Source organism: Chiloscyllium plagiosum, unplaced genomic scaffold (assembly GCF_037043375.1).
Source record: "Chiloscyllium plagiosum isolate Xiang-an unplaced genomic scaffold, Cpla_swu_hap1 HiC_scaffold_52, whole genome shotgun sequence".
Classification (NCBI taxonomy): domain Eukaryota; kingdom Metazoa; phylum Chordata; class Chondrichthyes; order Orectolobiformes; family Hemiscylliidae; genus Chiloscyllium; species Chiloscyllium plagiosum.
The window spans coordinates 13,266,385-13,292,298 of record NW_028270190.1 but is presented as its reverse complement, the minus strand read 5'-3'; positions in this window follow the sequence as shown (position 1 = coordinate 13,292,298).

Genomic DNA, 25,914 nt, shown 5'->3' with positions numbered 1-25,914 from the left:
TCAAATCTAGAAACTGACAAGTCGAGACAAAGACTTATCTTCAGTGTTTGGAACGTAATCCATCGTGCTGTGTGGCATTACAATCATACTAAGTAGATTGGATTTAAAATGGTCCCAGAATGTAAAACCTGATAATTAAGAAGGCATGTTTGGGCTATGAACACTTAACTATAATCTATAAGGCATGATATTGCACATCCCTCACCATTCAGCGATGTTATCAACACCCATAGAATGGACAGAACCGCCCCGTGGCCCAACATTTCAACTCTCCCTCCCACTCTGCCGAGGACATGGAGGTCCTGGGCCTCCTTCACCGCCGCTCCCTCACCGCCGGACGCATGGAGGAAGAACGCCTCATTTTCCGCTTCGGAACAGTTCAACCCCAGGTCATCAATGTTTTTTTTCAACAGTTTCTTCATTTCCCCTTCCCCCACTTCATCCTAGTTTCAAACTTCCAGTCCCCTTGACTTATCCGGACTTGTCCGACCTGCCTAGTTCCTTTTCCACCTATCCACTCTCTCCTCCCTGACCTATCACCTTCATCTCCTCCCCCACTCACCCATTGTCCTCTATGCTACTCTCTCCCCACCCCCACCCTCCCCTAGCTTATCTCTCCACGCTTCAGGCTCTCTGCCTTTATTCCTGATGAAGGGCGTTTGCCCGAAACGTCGATTTTGCTGAAGCTCCTCGATGCTGCCTGAACTGCTGTGCTCTTCCAGCACCATTGGTCCAGAATCTGGTTTCCAGCATCTGTAGTCATTGTTTTTACCTTTTAGAACATGAGAGGAGGTCAGGACACAAGATGCAATGAGAAATTAGATAGAAACGCAGTGAATATAAATCAGTACATCCATATTATACATCCGTCCAGGCTATGGAACCCGAATGTGTGCATTGCCTGAGCTCTGCTCTAGTCTCAATCTCTCCATCCTTCCTGCAGTCACACACTGTTTGATGCCCCGGGATATTCAACTTCCCTGGGGTCAGAAACTGCCTGATCTCACTGGTGGAATTACAGTGGCCGATCTCCTGGGTAAGACATTGTCTGATCTCATTGGGACACCCAACCTTCCCGGGTCAGACACAGTCTGATTTTATTGGGATCTCCAGCCTCCTCCGGTCACACACTGACTGATCTCACAGGAATCTCCATTCCAATCGGCTCACACACAGTCTGATCTCACCGGCTTGTCCATCCGCCCTCTCTCCGGGGTCACGCATTGTATGAACTCACTGGGAATCTCCATCCTCCTCGAGTCACACACTGATTGATCTCAGTGGGGTCTCCATTCCTCCCATCACACACTGCCTGATCTCACCTGGATCTCCATTCCCCCCATCACACACTGCCTGATCTCACCTGGATCTCCATTGCCCCCGGCTCACACACTGTCTGATCTCATTGGGATCTCCATCCTCTCCGAAGCACGTACTATCTGATCATCCAGGGGAGCAGTGGGTGATCGCTTTTCCTTTTGCACTGATGTCGGAAAGTATTACTTTGTCTCCAAACTCGCACTCAGACCTCCTTTAGCAGTGCATGCATGAATTATGGCAAATTAACGCAGTACATTAGAGAATGCTATCCCAATGAACCCTACACATTGACGCTGTAATTGTGAAGATTAAGTAAACTTGGCTCCATCCGCAATGAGTAATCGATTTGGACTTTCAACACAATATGGCTTAATCTCTGGTTCCCGCGCATGCTCACTATAAGGTGCTGCACCATGTCGTGCACCCATACCTGGTTCTGTGCCATTTGTTTCCCTCCCTTTCCCCAGATGATGACAGGCAAAGTTTACAGATGAAGAAGCAGCGCGTTGAAAGCTAGCGCTTCCAAACAAACCTGTTAGACTATAACCTGGTGTTGTGAGATTTATAACTTTACACCACAGACCAACACCGGGAACTCCAAATCTTTACAGATCCTCGTAGTATCCCCCGGGCTGTGCGTCTCACATAGTGTCAGTTCATCATCTGATCCCCCTTGACTGCGGTCGCACAGTGCCAAGGGCGGGTTATCGCGCTCTGATTCAGCAGAGCAACAGCCTATTAACCACGTCTAGCCAATAGGCAGTTTTAAATGCTAAAATCTTTATGTCTGAGTGGCCTCTGCCTCTCGAGATGGAAATCGCGTGTAAGGTTTAGGCCGAGATTTATGTTATAACTTGGATTGTGAAGAAGAGGAACGAAGGGATCCAAGTTACCAGTGGTGTACCGCAAGGATCGGTGGTTGGTCCACTGCTGTTCGTCATTTTTATAAACGACTTGTATGAGTGTGTAGAAGGGGGGTTAGTAAATTTCAGATGACACTAAGGTCGTGGAATTGTGGATAGAGACGAAGGATGTTGTAGGTTATAGAGAGACATAGATAACCTGCAGAGCTGGGCTGGGAGGTGGCAAATGGAGTTTAATGCCGACAAATGTGACGTTATTCACTTTGGTCGGAGTAACCGGAATGCAAAGTACTGAGCTAATGATAAGATTCTTGGTAGTGTAGATGAGCAGAGAGATCTCGATGTCCAGGTACACAGATCCTTGAAAGTCGCCATCCAGGTTAACAGGGTTGTTAAGAAAGTATATAGTGTCTTAGCTTTTATTAATAGAAGGATCGAGTTCCGGAACCACGAGGTTATGCACCAGTTGTAAAAATCTCTGGTGCGGCCGCACTTGAAGTATTGTGTACATTTCTGGTCACTGCATTATAAGAAGGATGTGGAAGCTTTGGGAAGGGTGCAGAGGAAATTTACAAGTTTGTAGTCTTGTATGGAGGAAAGGTCTTACGAGGAAAGGCTGAGGGACGTGAGGCTGTTGGAGAAAAGAAGGTTGGGAGGTGACTTAAAAGAGACATATAAGATAATAAGAGGGTTATATAGGATGGACAGGGAGAGAGTATGGTGACGTCGAGCACGAGGGGGCATAACTTTAAATTAAGGGGTGATAGATATAGGACAGATGTTAGAGGTAGGTTCTGTACTCAGAGTGTAGTAAACGTAAGCAATGCCTTGCCTGCAATGGTAGTAGATTCGCCAACTTTAAGTGCATTTAAGTCGTCGTTGGACATTCATATGGACGTACATTGAATAGTGTAGGTTATATGGGCTTCAGATTAGTATGACAATTCGGCGCAACATCGAGAGCCGAAGGGTCTGTACTGCGCTGTAATGTTCTATGTTCTAAATGGTTAAGGGGAACAGTCCCGGCAGTGGATCGAGGAGGCCCATGGGAGTCGAAAAATTTTCAATGAGAAATTGGAGTCACTGTACCAAAGAGATGGAAAGCACAGATGAAGGTCTTTCAGCGCATTGCGTCCAGTCTGGTCAACAGCAACCATTTGCCAATTTTCATGCCATTTTCCATGTATTAGCGCATGGTTTTGCACACGTTGGCACATCTATTTACAAAATAAATGTTATAAGGATTTTTGCCTCTACCACCCTCACATGCAGTGAGATCAAAATTCTCAGCATCCACTGGGCGAAAAATGCTTTTCTCACATATTTAAACCTTCTATCCCTTACCTTCAATCATCTTCCTGCTTATTGAGTAGTAGAGTGTGATGCTGGAAAAGCACAGCTGATCAACCAGCATCCAACGAGCAGGAACATTGACGATTCAGGCATAAGCCCTTCCTCAGGAATGAGGCTTTTGGGCCGGGGGACTGAGGGTTAAATGGCGGCTGGGTAGCGCTGGAGAGAATGTCGATGGGAATGCGGAATGAAGGTGGGAGGTGATGGTGATAGTTCAGGGAGGAGGTTTTGGCGGAGAGATGGGAAAGAAGATGAACGAGTAGGGCCGTTCTAGAGTGCGGTGCTGAGTTGGAAGATTAGGATTGGGATAAGTTGGGGGAGAGGAAATGTGGAAACTAGTGAAATCCACATTAATCCCGTGTGGTTAGAGGGTCCCAAAGTGGAAGATGAGGCCTTCTTCCGCCAGTGGTCGGCTGGTTAGGGTTTCGCGATGGAGAAGGCCATGGATCAGTGCGTCCTTGGTGGAGTGGAACAGAAATTAAACTGATCAGCTACAGAGTGATGGGGTTGGTTCGTATAGGTGTCCCAGTGATGTTCGCTGAAACAATGAATATTTTGGCGTCCTGTCACCTCAGTGTAGGGGAGACCACATCGGGTGCAATAGATGCAGTTTATAACGTGCATGGAATTACAGGTCAATCTTTTTCAGATTGGGCAGGATCCTTTGGGACCTTGGGCTGAGGGGAGGGAGGAGGTGAGGACGCAAGTGTTGCACTTCTTGCAATGGCAGGTGAAGGTGCCTGAAGTGAAGCGTGGGTTCTTGGGGGTGTGGACCTGACAAGGGAGTCACGGAAGGAATTGTTCCCGTGTGATTCGTGGGTCCCACCATGCTCTTAGGTCAATGAGTTTGACACGCATTGCGATATTGAGCATTTGTTTTGTCGCCTCCAACTCCGGGATCACTTTTCACATCAAGTTTCCAGCCCACACTCCCAGGAAGCTTTGCCCCACTACCAACACACCCCTTCCACCTTGAGATCCTGTGCTGGCCTGTAACCCCTCTCGATCTCATCATCTCCAGCTGCCACCGTGAGACAGACTGCCTCAAGCTGTCCACCCACCAGACACACTCCAAACGCGCAGCCCTTGACTCCCTCCAATCCAACTCCAACATCACCATCAGCCAGTAATTTGGCACATTTATCTCCATACCACTGGAGCCAGGCGCTGACTCGAAGGCACTTCGTCTTATACTGCCCCCTCGACAACGACCTCACTTCCCATCACCAAGTCATCATTTCCCATATCAACAAAAACCTCATCTCCTCTCGGGATCCACCATCTACAGCCGCCAACTTCATAGTCTGAGAAACCGCAATGTCCACTTCCACCTCCTGCTCAAAATCCACAAATGTTACTGCCCTGGACGATTCAAAGTCTCAACCTGTTCCTACTCCATCTAACATTTCTCTATATACCTTGACACTGTCTGGTCCCCCTTAGTTCACGAGCTCCCCACCTACATCCGGGACACCACCCACACACCCCACCTCTTCCACAACTTTCGTTTCTCGGGTGCAAAACGCGTTAACTTCTCCCTGGACTTCCAGTCCCTGTACACAAATATCTGCCATGACGAAGACATCTAATCCCTAGGTTTCTTCCTCTCACGTCAACACAATCAGCATTCTTCACCGACTTTGCCATTTTACTGGCTGAACTGGTCCTCACCATCAACAACTTCTCCTTCCAATTTCGACACTTCCTCCAGACCAAATGGGTAGTCATGCCTGCCTCTTCTTTGAAAACTTGGAAAGTCCATCTTTTGCAGATACTCCTACAGCATTACCTATCTGTTCCTCTGCTACTTTGATGAACGTATCAGTGCTACCTCGTGCTCCCAGGAGGAGGTTGAATGTTTCATCACCTTCACAAACACCTTCCACTCCGAACCAATGTTCATCTGGACTATCTCAGACTTCTCTATCCCCTTCTGGGACCTCTCAATTTCCTTTTCCGGCGACCAACTCAGCACGGACTTCTCCTACAATCCCACTGACTCTAACAGCTACCTGGAGCACATGCCCTCCCATTCACCCTCCTGTAAAAATGCTTTCCCTAATTCCCTGTTCATCCACCTCCACCGCATGTGCTCCCCGGAGGACCAATTCCACTGTAGAATATCCTGACTCAAGTACTTCACTTTCCTCCACCACGTCGTCGACAATGTCCTCGTGAGCATCTCCTCCACTCTAATCGCAAAAACGACAAAACCCCCGGCCCTCACATTCCACCCCACCAACCTGTGGGTAAACCGCATCATCCTCTGCCATTTCCATCACCTCCAAACTGACCCCAACCACGAGAAATATATTTCCCTCCCCACCATTATCTGTGTTTCAGAGAAACCATTCACTCTGTGAATTCATTGAAAGGTGCATACCCCACCAACACACGCTCGCCTCCCCGCACCATCCCCTGCCGATGCAACAAGTGCAAAGCGTGCAACCACATCTGCACCCCAGCTAAGTCCCAGGCCCCAAAGAATCATCCCACGTCTGACAAAAATGTATCTGTACTTCCATACATTTCATCCCATCATTCCCCCTAGAAACGGGAGGAGTGCGACAGCAGGGAATATGTTCAGGGGCTTCGCAGTGTTGATGATAAGTGCAGCTCGAAGAGGTCTTCTCTGCATTGTGGAGACAGCACACCAACTTTCGAACCGTTTCAGGGAACACCTGTGAGATACCCGCATGAAACAATCCTACCGCCCTGTGGCTGAAAACTGTAACTCCCTACCCAATCCGTAAATGAGATGCACATCCGTGGCCTCCTTCATCGCCATACCCTGGCCATCCATGTCCGTGAGGAAGAACGCCTCATCTTTCACCTTGGGACTCTCCAACCCCACGGGATTCATGTGGATTTCAGTTTCCCCATTTCCCTCCCCCAACCATATTCCAGTCCTAACCTTCCAACTCGTCGGCACCCTCTTGAACGCCCCGACATGCCCATCTTCGTTCCCACCTGTCTGCTCCACCCTTCTCTCCGACCTATCACTTTCACCCCCACCTTCATCTACTGATCGCCTTCCAAGTTTCCTTCCACCAATCTCCACCCTCTCCCACTTATGTCCCAGCGCTCTTGGCTGACCAGCTTCATTCCTGATGACTGACTTTTACCGGAAGTATATTCTGCTCCTCGGATGCTGCCTGACAGGCTCTGCTCTTCCAGCAATACACTCTTTGAAAGATCTGCAGCGTCTGTAGTCCTCACTTTCACCTGATTATGGATTCAACTTCTGAGGGGTAAGGCTTCCAGCTCCCCTATCTGTATCCCTCATAATTTTGTACAACTCAATCCCGCTCAACCTCTCTGCTCTTAAGGAGAAAATCTCAGCTTCTCTCGTCTGGACCATTGTAGGATCGTCCTATCGCCAGGGACGGTCCCTCCCTGCTAGCATAGCTGTCCTCATTTTGTAACTCCCCATTTTTCTAGCCTTTGCTTTGCAAATGCCTGGATTTCACGACTCCCCTTCCTCGGATTTTTGCGTCCTCCCGCAGATTTTACGTTCGATGATTCCTGCCCCCTTCCCATTTCTTTGTCCCACTGCCCAAATATTTTTCCCCTGAATATTGAAACCCATCCAATTTCCCCTTACCTGCGCAGTTTTGCACTCGCGTCCCCAAACTGCCCCCTATCGCTACTTTACGATTACCCATCTCCCCAGCTTACACCGCCTTTATGGTGGGCGACATAATGAGCACATGTAGGGATTCATTACCCTTTTGAGTGACTGCTTAAAAGTACAGCAAGATCACAGCTCGCATGCACCGCGCTCACTGAGAAAAGAGCTTCATCTAAACCCCCACATGACGTTTTCATCCCCCAGGACGTTGTGCCCTTCCCACCCAATTGTGTTCCTGCCCATAATTTCACCCCCCCCCCCCCCCCGAATCTACACTCTCCAAAGGGTTTTGCAGACTCGCCGCATTTATTCTCAGCCGCAAATATTGGGCGCCTCCCAAATGCTGTGTGTGTATCAAAGCTCCCTCTGTGCCTCCATCTTGTGCATTTGCACACCCACTTATCTCTCCCATCATTCCCCCTAAAACGGCAGGAGTGGGACAACAGTGCATATGTCCAGAGACTGACCAAGTGTTGATGATACGTGCAACTGCTCATGGCATTGAGTCCAATTCCACTTCAGAGACAGGAGGATAGAGAGGCAGTCAGAGGGACAATGGGAGGGGAATCAGACGTAGACAAAGAGAGCCCAGGGAGAGAGAGAGAGAGAGAGAGAGAGAGAGAGAGAGAGAGAGAGAGAGAGAGAGAGAGAGAGAGAGAAAAGAAAAGAAATAGAGAGAGGGGGGAACAGAGAGTGAGTGAGAGAGGCCAAGGGTAGAATTATGAAAGAGAATGAGTGATGAGCGTGCGAGAGAGGATGATGGTGTTCGGCAAATAGAATGAATCTCCATTGTGAACAGGAAGATCCCACAGAGCTAAGAGACAGAATGTGTCGAGTAAGCTGAGCAGGTAGTTTTGGAGATAAGGAAAGACTGAAAGACATAACCATTCTGGGAGAGAGAATGAGGAGGCAGAGAGTTGTAGAAAGACAATCCACAGAACAACATGATCAACATGAAGATGGGAAGGCGGGGATAGGGAGATGTGTGGGAAACAGATAGAGAGACAGCTAGGAACACAGGAGTGAAGATGGGAGCTGTAGTGAGAAACCGAGGCAGTGACACCTTTGGTATCAGACTGTGTAGCAGCTCTCACAAACATTTTTACTCCTTTGTCTCCCCAACTCCCAACCTCAGCCCTGAACTGTGTGCATGTGTGTGTCTCTCTGTGTGTGTATTTGTGAATATGTGTGTAAATGAACAACAAGGAGACAGGACGATTTCTGATTATTCTCCCTGTTAACTGATTATTCCTCACGAAAGAATGATTTGATTCTCTCTGTCTCTGCAACATCTGATTCTCGGCACCCGAATCAAATCTCCCTCTCGAGGGGAGAGACTGCGAGGAAAATGACAATTGATTACAATGAAATAAAATTGGGCACCGAAAGAACAGCAAGCCTTACCATTCACCGCCTTCCACAATCTCATACATTCCCTGCACAGTCCCTGTTGTTAAACCCAAAGAACGGGAACAGGAAGGTATCAAACTGCCTCGGGACTGTCCCAGTGTTTCTGTTTGAGAGATGAGGGAAGTAATTTCCTCCAGACGCTGCAATCCAATCCATTCCCACTCGCAGAGACGGTATCTCTCTTTGTCTGTGTCCCAGAATCCGTCTCAGAAATCCATTTCAGCAGAGAGAGAGACAGAGAGAGACAGAGAGAAATAGAGAGAGGGAGAGAGAGATAGATCACACCAAGCCGAGATCTTTTAAAACAGCAAACAAGTGAAACAAACAAGATCCCGTCACTGACAGACCTCCCAAATTTTCCCCATTTCATCAGCACTTCCCCTTGTTTTGACTCCAGAGAATGGGAGCAGATTCCACCTGGCTTCAAGGGATCAATGTTTTCTGACTACGACCCGAGGTTATATTTTCTGAGGGGGGTTGGGCAGTGACTCAATAGTAAAGAGGCACTACCAAAGCCTGTCCCTTCCTCCTCCCTCAGTGTTTAATCTGTCCCTTAGAGCTCTTTCACTGACACACCGGGGATAAGAAAATTACAAGTGACAGGACTGACTCCTCACTATCCCACTTCACTTCACCACCCACAACCCAGTGCCCACATTGTCAGCGAATGGCGCTGTTTCTAAAGAAGTTCTATGTCTCTCATTCAAAGCACCCACTGTCTCTATCTCTCTCATTCAGTCTCCCTCATCCCTCTATTCCTCCCTCTCTTTCACTCCTTTGTGTCCCTCTCTTTCACTCCTTCCTCTACGTCTTTACCTTTCTCTTTCCCTCTCTCTCTCTCTCTCTCTCTCTCTCTCTCTCTCCTACGCACTCTCTGTCTCCTACTCTCTCTCCTTCCCTCTTGGATTGTGCCTCCCTCTCTTATGCTATGCCCCCTCCCAGCTAGTGGGTGAACATTTTGGTGATGGTGACCACAAGTCTGTGACTTTCACCTTGGTTATGGAGAGAGATAGGTGCGTGCAACAGGGTAGGTTTTACAATTGGGGAAAGGGTAAATACGATGCTGAAAGACAGGATCTGAGGAGCATAATTTGGGAGCATAGGCTGTCAGGGAAGGATGTCGTGGAAATGTGGAACTTTTTCAAGGAACAGATACGACGCAGGAAAGAGATGGTCGTGTGAGGGAACCTTGGTTGACGAGGGAGGTTGAATGTATTGTAAAGAGGAAGAAGGGGGCTTACATAAGGTTGAGGAAACAAGGTTCAGACAGAGCACTGGAGGGATACAGGATAGCCAGAAGGGAGCTGAAGAAAGGGATTAGGAGAGCTAAGAGAGGGCATGAAAAATCTTTGGCGGATAGGATCAAGGATAACCCCAAGGCATTTTATGCGTATGTGATAAACATGAGAATGACGAGAACGAGGGTAGGTCCGATCAAGGACAGTAGTGGGAGACTGTGTATTGAGTCGGAAGAGATAAGTGAAGTCTTGAATGATTACTTTTCTTCAGTATTTACAAACGAGAGGGACCGTATTGTTGAAGAGGAGAGTGTGAAATGGACTTGTAAGCGAGAGGAGATACTTGTTAGGAAGGAAGATGTGTTGGACATTTTGTATAACTTGAGGAAAGACAAGTCCCCTGACGGGATATATCCTCGGATTATGTGGGAAGCAAGAGAGGAAATTGCAGAGCCGTTGGCAATGATCTTTTCGTCTTCACTGTCAACAGGGGTGGTACCAGGGGACTGGAGAGTGGCGAATGTTGTGCCCCGTTCAAAAAAGGGAATAGGGATAACCCTGGGAATTACAGGCCAGTTAGTCTTACTTCGGTGGTAGGTAAAGTAATGGAAATGGTACTGAGGGATAGGATTTATGACTATCTGGAAAAACACTGCTTGATTCCGGACAGCCAGCACGGATTTGTGAAGGGTAGGTCTTGCCTTACAAGTCTTATTGAATTCTTTGAGGAGGTGACCAAGCATGTGGATGAGGGTAGAGCAGTGGATGTAGTATACATGGATTTTAGTAAGTCATTTGATAAGATTCCCCATGGTAGGCTTATGCGGAAAGTCAGGAGGCATGGGATAGTGGGAAATTTGGCCAGTTGGATAGAAAAATGGCTAACCGGTCGAAGTCAGAGAGTGGTGGTAGATGGTAAATATTCAGCCTGGAGCCCAGTTACAAGTGGAGTTCCGCAAGGATCAGTTCTGGGTCCTCTGCTGTTTGTGATTTTTACTAATGACTTGGAAGAGGGAGTGGAAGGGTGGGTCAGTAAATTTGCGGATGATACGAAGATTGGTGGAGTTGTGGATCGTGAGGAGGGCTGTTGTCGGCTGCAAAGGGACTTAGATATAATGAGAGCTGGGCAGAGGAGTGGCAGATGGAGTTCAACCCTGCCAAGTGTGAGGTTGTCCATTTTGGAAGGACAAATAAGAATGTGGAATACAGGGTTAACGGTAGGGTTCTTAGTAAGGTGGAGGAGCAGAGGGATCTTGGGGTCTATGTTCATAGATCTTTGAAAGTTGCCACTCAGGTTGGTAGAACTTGTAAGAAGGCCTAAGAATAATTAGCGTTCATTACCAGAGGGATTGAATCCAAGAGTCGTGAAGTGATGTTACAGCTGTACAGGACTTTGGTTCGGCCACATTTGGAGTAATGTGTGCAGTTCTGGTCGCCTCACTTTAGGAAAGAAGTGGAAGCTTTGGAGAGGGTGCAGCGAAGATTTACCAGGATGTTGCCTGGAATTGAGAATAGGTCGTACGAGGATAGGTTGAGCGTGCTAGGCCTTTTCTCATTGGAACAGAGAAGGATGAGGGTTGACTTGATAGAGGTGTATAAGATGATCAGGGGAATAGATAGAGTAGACAATCAGAAACTTTTTCCCCGGGTACAACAGAGTGTTATAAGGGGACATAAATTTAAGGTGAAGGGTGGAAGGTATCGGGGGGATGTCAGGGGTAGGTTCTTTACCCAGAGAATGGTGGGGGCATGGAATGCACTGCCTGTGGGAGAGACAGAGTCAGAATCGTTGGTGACCTTTAAGCGACAATTGGATAGGTACATGGATGGGTGCTTAAGCTAGGACAAATGTTCGGCACAACATCGTGGACCGAAGGGCCTGTTCTGTGCTGTATTGTTCTATGTTCTATGTTCGATGTCTCTCTCTCCCTCTATTCACTCTGCGTTCTGATTGAAACACACTCTCCTCACTCCCTCCCATTTGGAGTGTACCCCCGTATCCCTGTCCTTTCCTGTAGAGCCATGTCCTTATCTTATTCTGGCTAAAGAGGGAGGAGAGGTGGGGATGGACTGTGCTGTGGAAAGGAGGGATGATGATCCCACCCACGACCCAACCATCAGAAAACAGAGTGCAGGTTCTGTCGACAGGCTGAGGGATTTCCTCTAATCCCTGCAAGAAATTAAAACCACACCCAACTACACAGCATCTAGAACTGTCCAAAATACCCCCCCCCACACACAGAGGGAGGTGCTGACATTGGAATTCTGCACAGAAGGATCTCACCAGTCCACACTGACGGACACTGTGAAGATATCTGTACTTTCACCATCCACATTCAGAACCATAATCCCCCTCAACTCCCCAACCCCACTTATATTTGACATATGTGGCCCACTGCTACTGTGAATAAAAAGGTTGCAGGCTGTTCCTGCACAGCAAGATCCCAAAGGCTGCCTCCCTTGAATCACCAGCAAATGCTAACCAGCCCCATTTCAATTTGGCGGCTGGATGCAGAGACAGGGAAATTCATCCCTCCACTTTCCCTGTCTCTGCGTCCAGGAGCTTCCCATCTACATTCGGGACACCCTCCACCACTTCCATAACTTTCGTTTTCCCAGTCCCAAACGCATATACTTTCAAATACAAATATCTGGTACAGTCATGTCTTTCTCTTTCACTGCTTCCATCTCTCTCTGTACACAAATATCTGCCATGACAAAGGCCTCCAAGCCCTACTTTTCTTCCTCTCACGCCAAGACAAGCAGTATCCTTCCACCGACACTGACATTTTTATGGCTTAACTCGTCCTCATCGTCAACAACTTCTCCTTCACTCCTCCACATATTCAGTCACCGTCACATTTACGCCCCCACACACTCCTCCAAAGTCAAGCACTCACCCGCACAATCCCCCACTATCATGCTCACTCCTCTGCATACTCAGCTACCATCATGCTCACAGCCCGCACACTCCTCCACCATTATTCCCACTCTCCCGCACACTAAACCATCTTCACACTCACACCTCCCATACTCTAAACCACCTTCATGCTCACTACCCTGCGGACTTCCCCACTGTCACGCTGACACCCCTTAAAACTCTCTACCCTGAACACTGGACTGCTTACATATGTCCGTTTGATCCACTCAACTTGCCTTTAAACCTCAACCCACGATCTTCCCTGAGCAACACACAGTGGGTCCCTCCAAATGTGTGTGCAGTAGCCCGTTGTCGCAGCCTGAAATATTAGCCCAAGCCACAGCTCTGGTGCCACCCCCACATTTATCCCCTAGTAACAGCCAGTGGTCTGACGCCAACTGTGCTACCGAACAATAACATTTGGACCAAGTTCCACACTATTACCCTCGCAACGGCCAGAAACTAAACTCCCCATTATCTTAGCAATGGAAAGAGAGAGATGATTGGAGGGAGAGAAGTTTTGAGAGAGGGAGATTGGGACGTAGTGTGTGCAAGACATAGAGAGAGTGAAGGGGCATAGGGCAGGGAGGGACAGTGAAACATGGTGAGTAAACTGAAGGAGGAGAGAGACTGTGTGGGAGTGGGAGGGATATATGGAGGGAGGGTGACAAAGGGAGACGGATAAACTGTGCCAAAGCCAGGTCAGTTTGGGTGACCCAGAGGTGAAGACAATGACAGGGTAACTTCAACACAACTCCTGAGATCAAGGCTGTGCCCCTCACCTTCCCTGAGGAACAGGAGTTGGGGCTAAGTCTGTCTTTAGCTCAGCTTCTTCAGTACAAAGACAAAAAACGTCGTTCACTCTGCTGCTTGCTACTTTTTTATGAACATTTTTTATTGTTTACAAATTAATTTGGGAAATAAAGTGAGTGGATGGTGCCTTTTCCCACTGGCCCCTCAGTTGAGAGAATATTGAAAAGTGTTCCTGTCACCCCGTGGGATGAGATTGTAGAAACCAACACTACCCTCAGTCTGTTGCAATAGTGACAGGCTGCTTCGTTGCTGAAACACGGACGTGAACTGAGAAAATCCTGGATGAATTGATTAATGAGTGAATCTGATTGATTGATGAATTTTGGTGAAGGGATAAGTCATCACATTCTTCACCTGCTGTCTGAACTTGGTCTGGATCACAACATATATCACGGTGTTTGTGCAGTAACTGAGGAGCTGCAGCATGAAACCCAATGTCATCACAAAGCGATGTAGATATACAGGGGTATACACAATATAATACATCCGGTTCCATATGGAATACACCATTAATGTTGACCATAACAGGATGAAATTGGCCGAGATCACAAGCAGTAAAATGATAGATTTTTTTCGAAGTCTCATTTCTGTGTCACAGTGAGTGTCCCCATTGGTCTGAGCACAGAGTCTCCTGCGGGCTCTATTCGTCACTAAAATGTGTCTGACGGTGATAACATTCAGCAGCAGAATCAGGAGAAATGGGATACACGGGGTTAGAATGTAATGGAGGAACTCGATTGTGCCCCAGACAAGGGAATATCGTAAATGTTTCGGTAGCCAACAAAACCAGGGGATGTTCTTGAGCCGATATTTACCTGTGAGAATAAAATACCACCAAATGTTCTTTAAACAGCTTAGCACAGTCACTGTTCCCAGAACAACAGCCGCCGTTTTCTCACTGCAATATTTACATTTCAGCTTCTGGCAACAAATGGCCACAAAACGATCAAAGGTGAAAGTGACGGTGAACCAGACAGAACAGTCAGTGGCTGCATAAAGCAGGACAGCGTGGATATTACACACGGGGATGGACTTCAGGAAATGAAACTGTTCTCGATAAACAACGGGAATGTGTCTCAATATCAAGTCGAGGATAATGACCATTAGATCCGCCACTGCCATGGTGCCCAGGTAACGTCTGACGCATGGAGACAATCCACAATCTTTATAAAGCAGGACGTATATCGTCGCTACGTTCACTTGAAGAAGGAAAACAAATGAATTGCTCATCAGATTGAAGGTAAAGTTACCAGTTTAATTGAAATCAGTGTAAGATTTTCAAATGAGTCACTGTATTCAGAGATATTATGACATATTTGGATTTGAAATAAATAAAAGGTAATTTTTGAAGTTACTGTCGAAAACCTGACGTATACCACAAGACACTCTCCCTCCTAAACACCCGGAAATACATCCATAAGAACAGATGGTTTCTAGAACATTCCCACAAACTCGATTTTCGAGAGCAGACACAGGTAATCGGTTTCCAGTTCCTAATGTGGCAGGAGAAAATGTTGCTCTCCTGAAGGATTCTCTCCTAGCTCCATAAATGGAGCTAGGAGATAAATGGAAGTTGGACATATCTGTCTTTCAGTAGACATTGTAGATCCACTGTCGTGAAGAAATGTAAATGCAAGGAAAACATATTCACACCTTTAACTGCCCTTAACTGAATGGGCTTCTGATCAGTGTCTCCTTTTCCTAGAACAGAACTGATATTTTGTTCAATTAACTGACGCCCGACCGTTCACAAATAATGCCAGTTTCAGAATGTTCAAGCCAACGCCGGGTACAGAATGCTCCGGGGAATGTTGGGTACAGAATGTTTCAGAGTAAGTCCGTTGTAGACTGTGCCAGAGAATATCATGTATATAATGATCCCGGAAGGGCTGAGTATAAAAGGGTTCAAGGAATTTCGTGTCTACAATTTACCAGGGAATGTCGGTTATAGAAAGATCTGGGGAATGCAAGATACCTAATGTTCCGCGGAATGCAGGATATAGAATGTTCCGGTGAAAGCCAGATGCAGAAAGTTCTGGGGAATCTCGTGTATAAAATGTTCCATGGAATGCCCGGCATAGAATAATCCGGGAATGTTGGTATAGAGTGCTATAGGAAATTTAGGCTCAGTCTCACGTTGGGATTCTCCCCTGAACTCAGCTCAACTGACATTTTGTATACCAAAACAAAACGATTAAATAGTACCTTGATCATTTGATGTAAAAAAAACCTATTTTGTGATCATACAGATATCGCCCCTTATTCGGAGATCTCTGCCACCTCCTTTTCAGTTTTTGTTAATACTTCAGCTGTAAAATTCTGTATATTCAGTTCCCAGTAGTCTTGTCTGTCTAATGACATTAAATCACGTAGATTTATCTCAATCCAAATATTGAATTCGTCAATCTGTTTTGACAATACAACGGACATTTAGATAGAGACTTTTATTTGCTTTTAAACCCAACATTTCCTGCTCTATTGTCACCTTTAGCGCTCACATTGACCTGTCAGTAAAACGTCTGACATCGTCATACTCACAAGATCAGATCTGATGGGGAATATTTCCTGAAGCCCCATGACCGAACCTGGGTGTATTCCGACCCACCGGCAGTACAGACCCACCAGTGGTAGTGGCACTGTGACAAACAGTCAGGAAAGGAGTTATCATGGATCTCCCCTGCATCGATTCCAGAACCTAAGAAATCTCATGTAAACAGATCAGAGATAGTCAAGGAAATCACCTGATGGTGGCCATTTACTGCCTGTACACCACCCCTTTGTGATAACTCAGTGCCCCTCAATGTTGAAAACAAATCGGAAAAGCATTGAGGGTGACAAGGACGTTGAACGTAATCTGGGTGTGGTCCTTAAATGGCTATCACTAAGAGTGTTTCCATAGCCCTACCACTGAGTGAACAAAGTGAGGCGTCAAATACACAGCAGCCAGACTGTGGGAAGTGGTGGGAGAAGCAACAAGCGCGAAACGTTCTCAAAAATCTCCTTGTCATCGATAGATCTATCCCTAATAGTGTCGGTCGGAGCAGCCTGCACACAGTCCTGAAGAAAGGAAAATCTCAGCCTCGTATTGCAGATAACACCCAAGGTGTTATGAAGCTTCACCTCCTGCGAAGGAGGACATATTTCTAAAGGAGCTAGCGAAAGGAAACTTGGCATCCATGTGGCAGCGTGGGCTTTTAGCAGCCGCTGCATTAATATCCTTCCCTCCATCCTAAAGTCAGAAGTGGGCTGTTTGCTGATAGTCCCAAATGTTAAGCACCATTCCCACAAATTGAAGCAGTCTCTTCAGTCCATAAAAAGTTTTAAACAGGAACAGGTGAGATCATTCAACTGTTGCAACGGTTACTCAGCAATTGAAGCAAATTTCATAATCTCTCTTGAGAACACTAGAAATGGCAGGGAATAGTAAGCCTTTCAAAGCTGCTACATAGGAATGGAGGGAGAACTGGTGACTGAGCCAAAAGCAGGGATAAAATACCCTTTATCAGTTTCACAGGAATTAAACACTGCAGTGACATAGTGACCAGTGCTGTGTCCTCAACCGTTTTCAACTTCTATCAGCGAATTTGGTAAAGGTTACAAAAACATTCTGACCAGATTTGTAAATGACACTAACATCAGCAGGAAACTCAGTGATCAAGAGATGGTCGACAATTTGACATTGTGTAAGCCATGGACAAAAAAAATTGACAAATAGAATAAAAGTAAGGTAACTGTGATATTTATTTTTCAGGGAGAATGAAGGCATTATGTTCCTAAACTAGAGAAAGGTTACAGGACTTCATAGTGTAGTGTGGACTGAAGGGTTCTCTCTGACCAGTTCAGGCATCGGAAGTGTTCATTGGAAAGAGTGTCCATTGCTCTCAGAACACTTGGGATATTTTAATGTGGTTGGATGGTGTGTAGAAGTGACGAAAAGGTGAATGTTTTAAACCGTGTATCAAGGGAACGGTTTTTATTCAAGATGCCATCCTTTCATTCTACATGGAGACCCGAAAATGAAGGGAATGGCTGACTGCTTCTGAATGAAGAAGCTGTGGCTGCGGCCAGGACAGCGGGCACTCGCCAATATGATGTACTTTGCATGGTTACATTGCAACATTGTTGGCATGAGAATTTAAATACTAGAATTAGAACATGAAATGAGGGCATTGCCAGATCAAAGGATGTGTTAACTTATATCATATTCTCAGTCCACCTGACAGAACTATCCCAGACACCAGAAGCCCAGACGAGATATCTGTTCAGTATGGAGCACTGTGCAGATTAAGCTCGTATACTGCTCATAAAACGCAGACATCAGTCCAGAATGGAGCATTGTGCAGACCACTCAAGTGCATCGATCTGAAAACCTGGATTTGGTGTCTATCCAGGATGGAAAGCTGTGCAAACTTCCCAGGAATTTGTGCGTTGCGGTATGACTGCCTTAGATCACTCACAACGTGGCGATTCTTGCAGCCCTTGCTGGAAGTGACAGGATGTGCAGCTCTCATCCATTTACAGCTCCACAACTGCATTGAGCCATGACAAGGGGCGCTGTGGGTGTGGAAATCAGTGCCAGAGAGAAATGTTGTGGGAATCAGTTTCTACAATAAATGGGAAGGGTTTGGGATAAAAATTGAGATGGAGGGATTTACACACGATGTTATGAAGCGATCTGTTAACAGGTTTCAGAACGCTAAAACTAAGATATTTAATTAGCATGAACTGGGAGTGGGGTCAGCAGTATTTTCCGCTCATTGGGTTAAATCTAACAATAATTTGCCTCAGTGTCATCTGTATTGAGTTTGACAGAGGGATCGTCTGCATGAGGGCGAGCGAGTTTTCTAGTGAAGCATTTTGGAAGTGTTTGCGAGGGATTAGCTTGCGTTTTCTGTAAGCAAGAATGTTTTTATGTGTTTACCAAATTAAAAAGTGAGAATGGATTCATAAGTCCTGAAGCAAACCTCAGAGCTGCATGCACACCTGGAATGGGCATGTCTGTCTGCTTCTGCTGAGGAAACGTCAGGCATCGTAGAAAACTGCTCAGAATTTCTCAAGACATTCTTGAACAACGAAACACCTGTGAAATATGGGTGATTTACAGTTTTTGATGCCTTCTCAAAAAAAATCTCTTGCTTGTGCAGATCCGTGGGGCAGCTAGCAGAGGATGGCATTGTATCATTTCATACAAAATAAGAACAGATTGATACAGAGGGAGAGAAATGGATTCACTTCAAAACAACAGAAACCTAACTGCACAGGGATGCAGACACGGAGAGGCATGCATTGATACACTAAAGCACACAACACACGGATAGGTTGAAGCACATGTGGAATCATTGAATCCCTACAGAGTGGAAACAGGCCATTTGTCCTAACAGGTTCACACCGACCCTTCGATGATTATGGCAGAGAAGTATATAGAGATAAGCACTGACTCAGATAGACACAATCATAAACACATGAACACACACACACCCATGTGCAGTCACACAGGATAGTACGTTCTTGGCACAAAAATGTATAACTTGTAGTTTTATAAGGGAAACAAATGTTATTATGAGAAGGTAATGGAATGCTGATGAGACACGTATCGGCCATGATCGAATAGCAGTGTAGAATTGGTGGAGAATTGGCGGATTCTGATCCATTTTTAACTTGATGTTCCCAATCCATGTGTTGTTCTCTCACGCAGCCCGTAATATTGTTATAGAGGTACAGGCAAGTGCTATTCAGCCACTCAGGATCACTGCAATGTGACAGGAGGTGACCGTTCCCATTCTCAGGAGTTACTCAGGAATAAAATAAAGTCATTCAGCACTTTGAGCAATTACACGGCACAGGAAAAGATCACTCAAACATTCTTCGTTGCTATCCAGGAAGGGGCAGCTCAGTTAACAGGAAATACAGAGTAAGATTAATGTTAATTTTCAGGTTGTAAAGTAGGAACCAATGGATTATCTCTGGAATCACTGTGAGATCATCAATAATTAAATCTATGTTAAAGTATTGGAAGAGGGGACCAAATCGATTGGTGCTCTCATAGCTCAGTCACTGAGATCATCATTCAATAAGCTGTCAAGCAAAGGCCGGGAGCCTGCAATCGGATACAGAAAGGTGAGGTTAGTGAGAAAACTTTCATGAGAAATGGTATGATGTGGGTTTTGACATGCTGGTGACGTAACGGGACGATAAAACAAGAGTAGCAGAGCGAGAGATTGCAGAACTCGGTACGGAAAGGATTTGAATGTCTTGGCACACAGTTCACACAATGTTGCTGTGCATCAGCAGCAAGTAATGAGGAAGTTAGATGGAATAATGTCTTTTTGACAAGATTATGAGGCATAATCATTGAACAATATGCTGCATCTTGACAGAGTTTTACTGAGACCACATCTGATGCACGATGTGCAGATTTGATCCCTGAAATTGAAAGAAATGAAAGATACTTTTTTTTAAAGATTTCAACGGTTTCACTTTATTGTATAGTACAGAAAGGACAATGAAAGATGAACAGATTTGGCGTGAGAATGTGAGATACTCATATAGGTCCAGATAAAATCTTTAGGAGAGTGCATCAGAGGCAGAGATTTTGGATGTTTCGTCCTGCGTGGGAGAACAAAACTAGGGAATCAACTCAATGAATAAGATGGATGACGATGTCAGATTGTTACTTGATCAGTCAAAATAGGAAACAAAACGACAATTGGTTAAAAACTGCTTTGGAAAATCCAGGTTGGGTTCAAAGGTGACAACTTATCATCTCTTTGCAGTGCTTCCCCAGTCTACAACTTGTGTTTTATTTGTCGGACATGTTGTGGACATTGATGCCTTTCTTATACAGCCCCCATTCTTCACTCTAATATAGTTCACAAAATCATCAGGTTCTTACCCTGTCGCATTCAATAACAGAACTTCCAGAAAAGAAAATCCACTGGCTTTTCAAAACAATTCGAGAACATAAGACGTAACAATAGGTCACTTGGCCCCTCAACCCTGCCTTGAGTTTCACTAAACTGATTTTATCCAGGCCTCAACTTTCCTTCCTCTTGGGAAATAAGGCAGGGCAAGTGACTGAGGTGTTATCGGGGGAGCACAGTGGAGCCAGGTACCATAACGCTGTTCTTTTCCAAATAGTTATGGACTGGTTTAGGTTTGATTCACACGGTTAAGTGCTAAACTGTGGCAGCGACAATTTGTACAGTTTTATGCACGAAATTTCAAAAGTTGATGGGGGAGGTTGATTTCAGGTGAAAGGAGGTTTGGCAAATGGGAGACAGGACTGGCAGGATCTTGTTAATGTGAAGGCCAAGGCTGACATGAGTAGGCAACGCTGGTAAAGAAAAAAAGAAGTACATTTAGGAGTAGACAGGTGTATAAGATGTATCGGAATGCATTTAAGAGGGAAATGAGGACACAAGAAACAGTTTGGTAGGCAACTCAAAACTGAATCCAGATAGATTCTACAATAGATTACTGGCAAAAGCATAACTGGGGAGACAATGGAGCCATTTGTTCCATCTATGTGTGAAATTAGAGGACATGGTATGAGTTTCAACGAATATTTTGTGAAAATACTTACTGCGTAGAAAGACGTAGAACCTCGGGAACGTCGGAGCAATAAATCGCGATGTTTTATAAAGTGTTCACATTGCACTTGAGGAGGTACTGGAGTTCTTAAAATGTATAAAGATAGACTAATTCCCGGACGCAATCAAGGGTGTCTCAGGAACTGGAGGGGAAGCGAGGAAAGAAATTGGGTGGCTGCTATCAGGTGCGGGTGATATGCTGGAAGACTGGAGGGTGGATAATGATGTCATATTACTTTTATAAAAAATGTTGTAAGGGAAAGCCAGAGAAGATTCAACCAAGGAGCCTGGCATCTGTGGTGGGTACTTTGTTTTAGAGAAACTGGATTTATATACATACGGAAAAACAATGACTGATTTCAGTTATTCCACATGTCTGTCTGCAAGGGAAATCATTTTTCACAAGCCTAATTACGTTTTTGTGGAAGTGACAAAGAGAAAGACTAAGGGAGAGGAGGAGCCGTTGTCTACACGTACTTTCGGAAAATCATCGACAAGGTTCACCATTGGAGACTGATTAGTACGATTAGAACACATAGGATTAGGGAGAACTCACCAGTTGAATGAATAATCGGATTGACGGTAGTAGACAGAGGGTGGTGGTGGAGCGTTGGTGTTCCAATTGGCGACCTGTCACGAGCGGTGTCCCACAAGGACCAGTGCATGATCCATTGTTTTCCACTGATCATTGAAGCGAATTGGATGAGAATATGGGAAGCATGCATAGTCAGATGACATCAACATAGTTTTATACAGTGAAACTTTTATGCAAGAATATAAAGTAATCTTGGCCAATTGGGGCAGTGAGAGAAAGTGAGGGCTGCAGAGGGCTGGAGGTCAGAGCTGAAAATGTGTTCCTGGAAAAGCGCAGCAGGTCAGGCAGCATCCAAGGAAAAGGAGAATCGACGTTTCGGGCATAAGCCCTTCTTCAGGAAGGCTCACAAACCAACAGTTTTCTCCCAGTTTACAAGCACAAGCTAAAGCGTGTGGAGCCTTCACAAAAGGAGTGACAATGCAATCCGTGACTGTAGAAGTGTGTCTGTGGGACTGCTTGCAATTAGTACACTGGATGATGTTCAATCACTCAGCAGAAAAACCGGGACAAGAACGCCACCTCTGTCAAAAACTTCGTTAGCAAATGTGTGGAGGACAGTCTAACAAAGAATTCAATCTGTGTGTTGGCCAAACATGTACCTAAGAGGAACAAAGGAATCCAATTCCTACTAAAGACCAGACATACAGTAATCAAGTCGGATTATCCAGACCAATCGAGGAATTCTAGAAATGACCCCTACCAAGCCATCAGAGAAACCAAGAAGCAGTGCCAGACCAAGCTCGAAGCCCAAAACAACCGAACAGGTTCCTGTTGCCGATTGGAAGGCCTAAGCAAAATTGCATGATACAAAATGAAGCAGAGCAAGATACATCTATCCCTGACGCACCTAATGCTTTCTCCGCTCGTGGGTAGGTGACTAGTTTGATCAGAATACTACGGGAACGTTGACACATGTCCGAACAGCCCCAGGCATTCCTATTCTCTTCGTCACCACATCAGATGTCAGATCAGTCTTCCTGGGAGTCAACTCCAGGAACGTGACGGGCGTGGACAGTATTCTCGGCCAAGCACTGAAATCCTGTGTGGACCAACTGGAGAAGGTATTCACGAATACCTTCAAAATCTCCCTCATACAAACCGAAGTCCCCACCTGATTCAAGACCAACACTATCCCCATGCCTAAGAAAGCGCATGCAATGTGCCGTTATGAGTACTGCCCTGTGGCTCTGCCGTCAATAATCATTTCGTGGTTTGAGAGGCTGGTCAGAGCCAACAATCAACTCCGGTCTCCCAGCCTGCCTCGATCTGCTACGATTTGCCAGACGACGTAACTGGTACAAAGGGACCTATACCTAGCCCTGCACTCATACAGAAACGCCTGTACAACAAGGAAACCTACGTCCGACTCCTGCTGTTTGACGACATCTCCGCATTCGGAACTAAATTCTCCTCCAGAGTGAACTTAACTCACCATGACTTTGTGTCATTTCCATCCTCTGCAACTGGATCCTCAGCTTTCTGACCCACAGACCGCAACCAATGAGCAGAGGTATCAGCACTCCGCCACATTTAAACTTAACACTGGAAGCCCCCAAGTATGTGCACTCATCACCCTACTTTACTTCCTGTACACCTGTTCTCTGCAGCAAATTCTAAACGAACGTCATATACACTTTCGCTGATTACATCATAGTCGGAGGGACATCGAACAGCGACGAGCCAAAATACAGAACGGAGATAAAGAGCTTGGTGACGCGTTGAAATGAGAACAACCTGTCTCTCAATGTTGTCGAAACGAAAGAACTCTCGATTGATTTCAGAAAGAAAGAAGGAAAACACACCTCCATTGACTTCAATGCAACTGAGATTGAGAGGGTCGAAGCAGAAAGTTTTTGGAATGATGATCACTGTCAACGTTTCCTGGACATCCCACGTAGATTCGATGGTCAAGGGGGTCCAGCAACTTCACTTCTTTCAAAGGTGGCCAAGGACATTTGGCATGTCCCAAATCAACTTCTACAGATGCATCATTGAAAGCATACTGTCCGAGTGTATAACGGGCTGGTATGTCAACTGCAATGTCCAGGATGTTAAGAAACTACAGAAGATGGTGTGCACAACCTTTGCCATGACGGGACCCTATCTTCCATCTATGGATTCTATTTACACAGTTCGCTGCCACAGTAAGGCTGCCAACATGATCAAAGACCCATCAGGACATGGCAATGCTCACCGACAACTTCTGCTGTCAGGCAGAAAATACGGAGACTTGAACACACACACACACACACACACACACACACAAACACATACACACACACACACACACACGAGCGATTCAACAAGAGCATCTTCCCTGGGGTTATCCGATTCATGAAGGGAATTCTGTAAATTTAAATGTTGCTGTTCGTGTAGATTTTATTCTTGCCTCCGGCATGCCATTTGTGGTGCAGCCTTAATGCACCACAAATGAGTTTTCCTTTCACCCTCTGTTATGCATGTCCTTGCTCAATGTCGGAGGGCAGGGGCAGGGGCAAATTCTCTGGAGGCAGACACGACACAGGCACATTATGAACTTTTATTCAAGAGAAAAATATTTAAAGCTTTGAGAGGGGAAAGGAGCTTCCACAAATATGGCTTTGATGTGAAAGAACAATCGCTTTCTGAATCTTGAGGCCAGATAAAAAGTCAGGTCAATGACACACTGATTTTAAGGTAAGCAGCAGTGTTTTGATACATTGTGTTACAATGACCATACACAGAGTGGTTATTGCTCCCTCCCCTTCCTTTCTGTCAGCCCAATCTTGATAAACAGTGTCGAGATTAGAGAGGTGCTGGAAAAACACAGCAGCTCAGGCAGCATCCAAGCTGAACACGCCCATGGACGCACTTATGTTCTTAGTTATTTGTGATTTTTACAAACTCTCTGGGCTTTGTGAACTTTATATGTTGCATTGCAATGTTATTGACTGTACTCTTTTTGGTCACGCCCCTCGTTGCTTTTCGCTGATGACATATTGAATTCTAACTATCTGTACTTTTCAAATTCTATGACACCTTTTTATACAAAGACAATTGATTCTGTAATAAAACTCGCACTAATAATAATGTTTATGGTTCTTTGTACTGTTAACGATTTTTAGCTCGTCAGACAAGATATGCGTTTACCTAGTCAGACAGAATATGCCCGGCATCTCTTTACTGTTTTGCAATTATGTTGAAACCTGCCACTTTGATTATGCAACGAATCGTTAACTAGAACTTATTTATATTTTAATTAATTTCAAAGGCAAAACTAATCTCTACAGTTTCATTTGGGGCAGAACACATCCTCAATGAGACGGCAATGAAATATACTGTTTTGATTTTTCAAGTTTATTAAATTAAAATTTCATTATTTCTTCAGCGTTGTGTAACAAACCTTCGATATGTTTCGTTTCTATCGTCTTTACTGCTGTGTTTGCATTCTTTCGAATCTTGTAAATCAGGTAATGTTACATTTTGCCTTGTAGCAATTCTGGTTTTGGAAAAACAACTTTTTGCCACTTATGCTAAAGCAAGTTTTGTTTTAAATTCTGGTAATTTGGTATCTCCCAAAATCAGGCAGTTGAAGCAGGCTTTTAAATTCCGGCCGATTTACATCTCCTAAAAACAGGTAGCTCCACACTGACTCTGATCTGCCCGTACAGCTTGTAAACTAAACGTTTTACTCTACTCAGTTATGTGTGACAATAACAAAAATAAATCAAATCATCTGTTAGTGAGGGATAAATTATCACAAGACGAACAGACTAGATCTGTGCTGTGCAGCCTGCCAGATCCGGTCAAGAACACTGATAGATGAATCAACAACACTTTGGAGAGTGCTCCACAAATATCCTCTGCCTGTACAATACAAAGGTACAGAAGCATGTCAATGTAAAAAGACAAGGCTGAAGCATCTGCATCGAAGAGAGTGATGCTCGAAAAGCACACCCGGTCAGGCAGCATCCGAGGTGCACAAGAATCGACGTTCAGGCAAAAAGCCCTTCTTCATGGAGTATCTGCAGCATCCTGAGCCAGAAGTGTTAAGTCGACGATCCATCTCAATCTGATCCATCATGTTGCCCACAGAATCGCAGATGCCCGTCTTCAACCAATTCGATTGGTTGCACGTGATATCAAGAAGCAGCTGACCACAGTAGACACGAAAATGACAATGGGCCTTGACATAATTCCTAC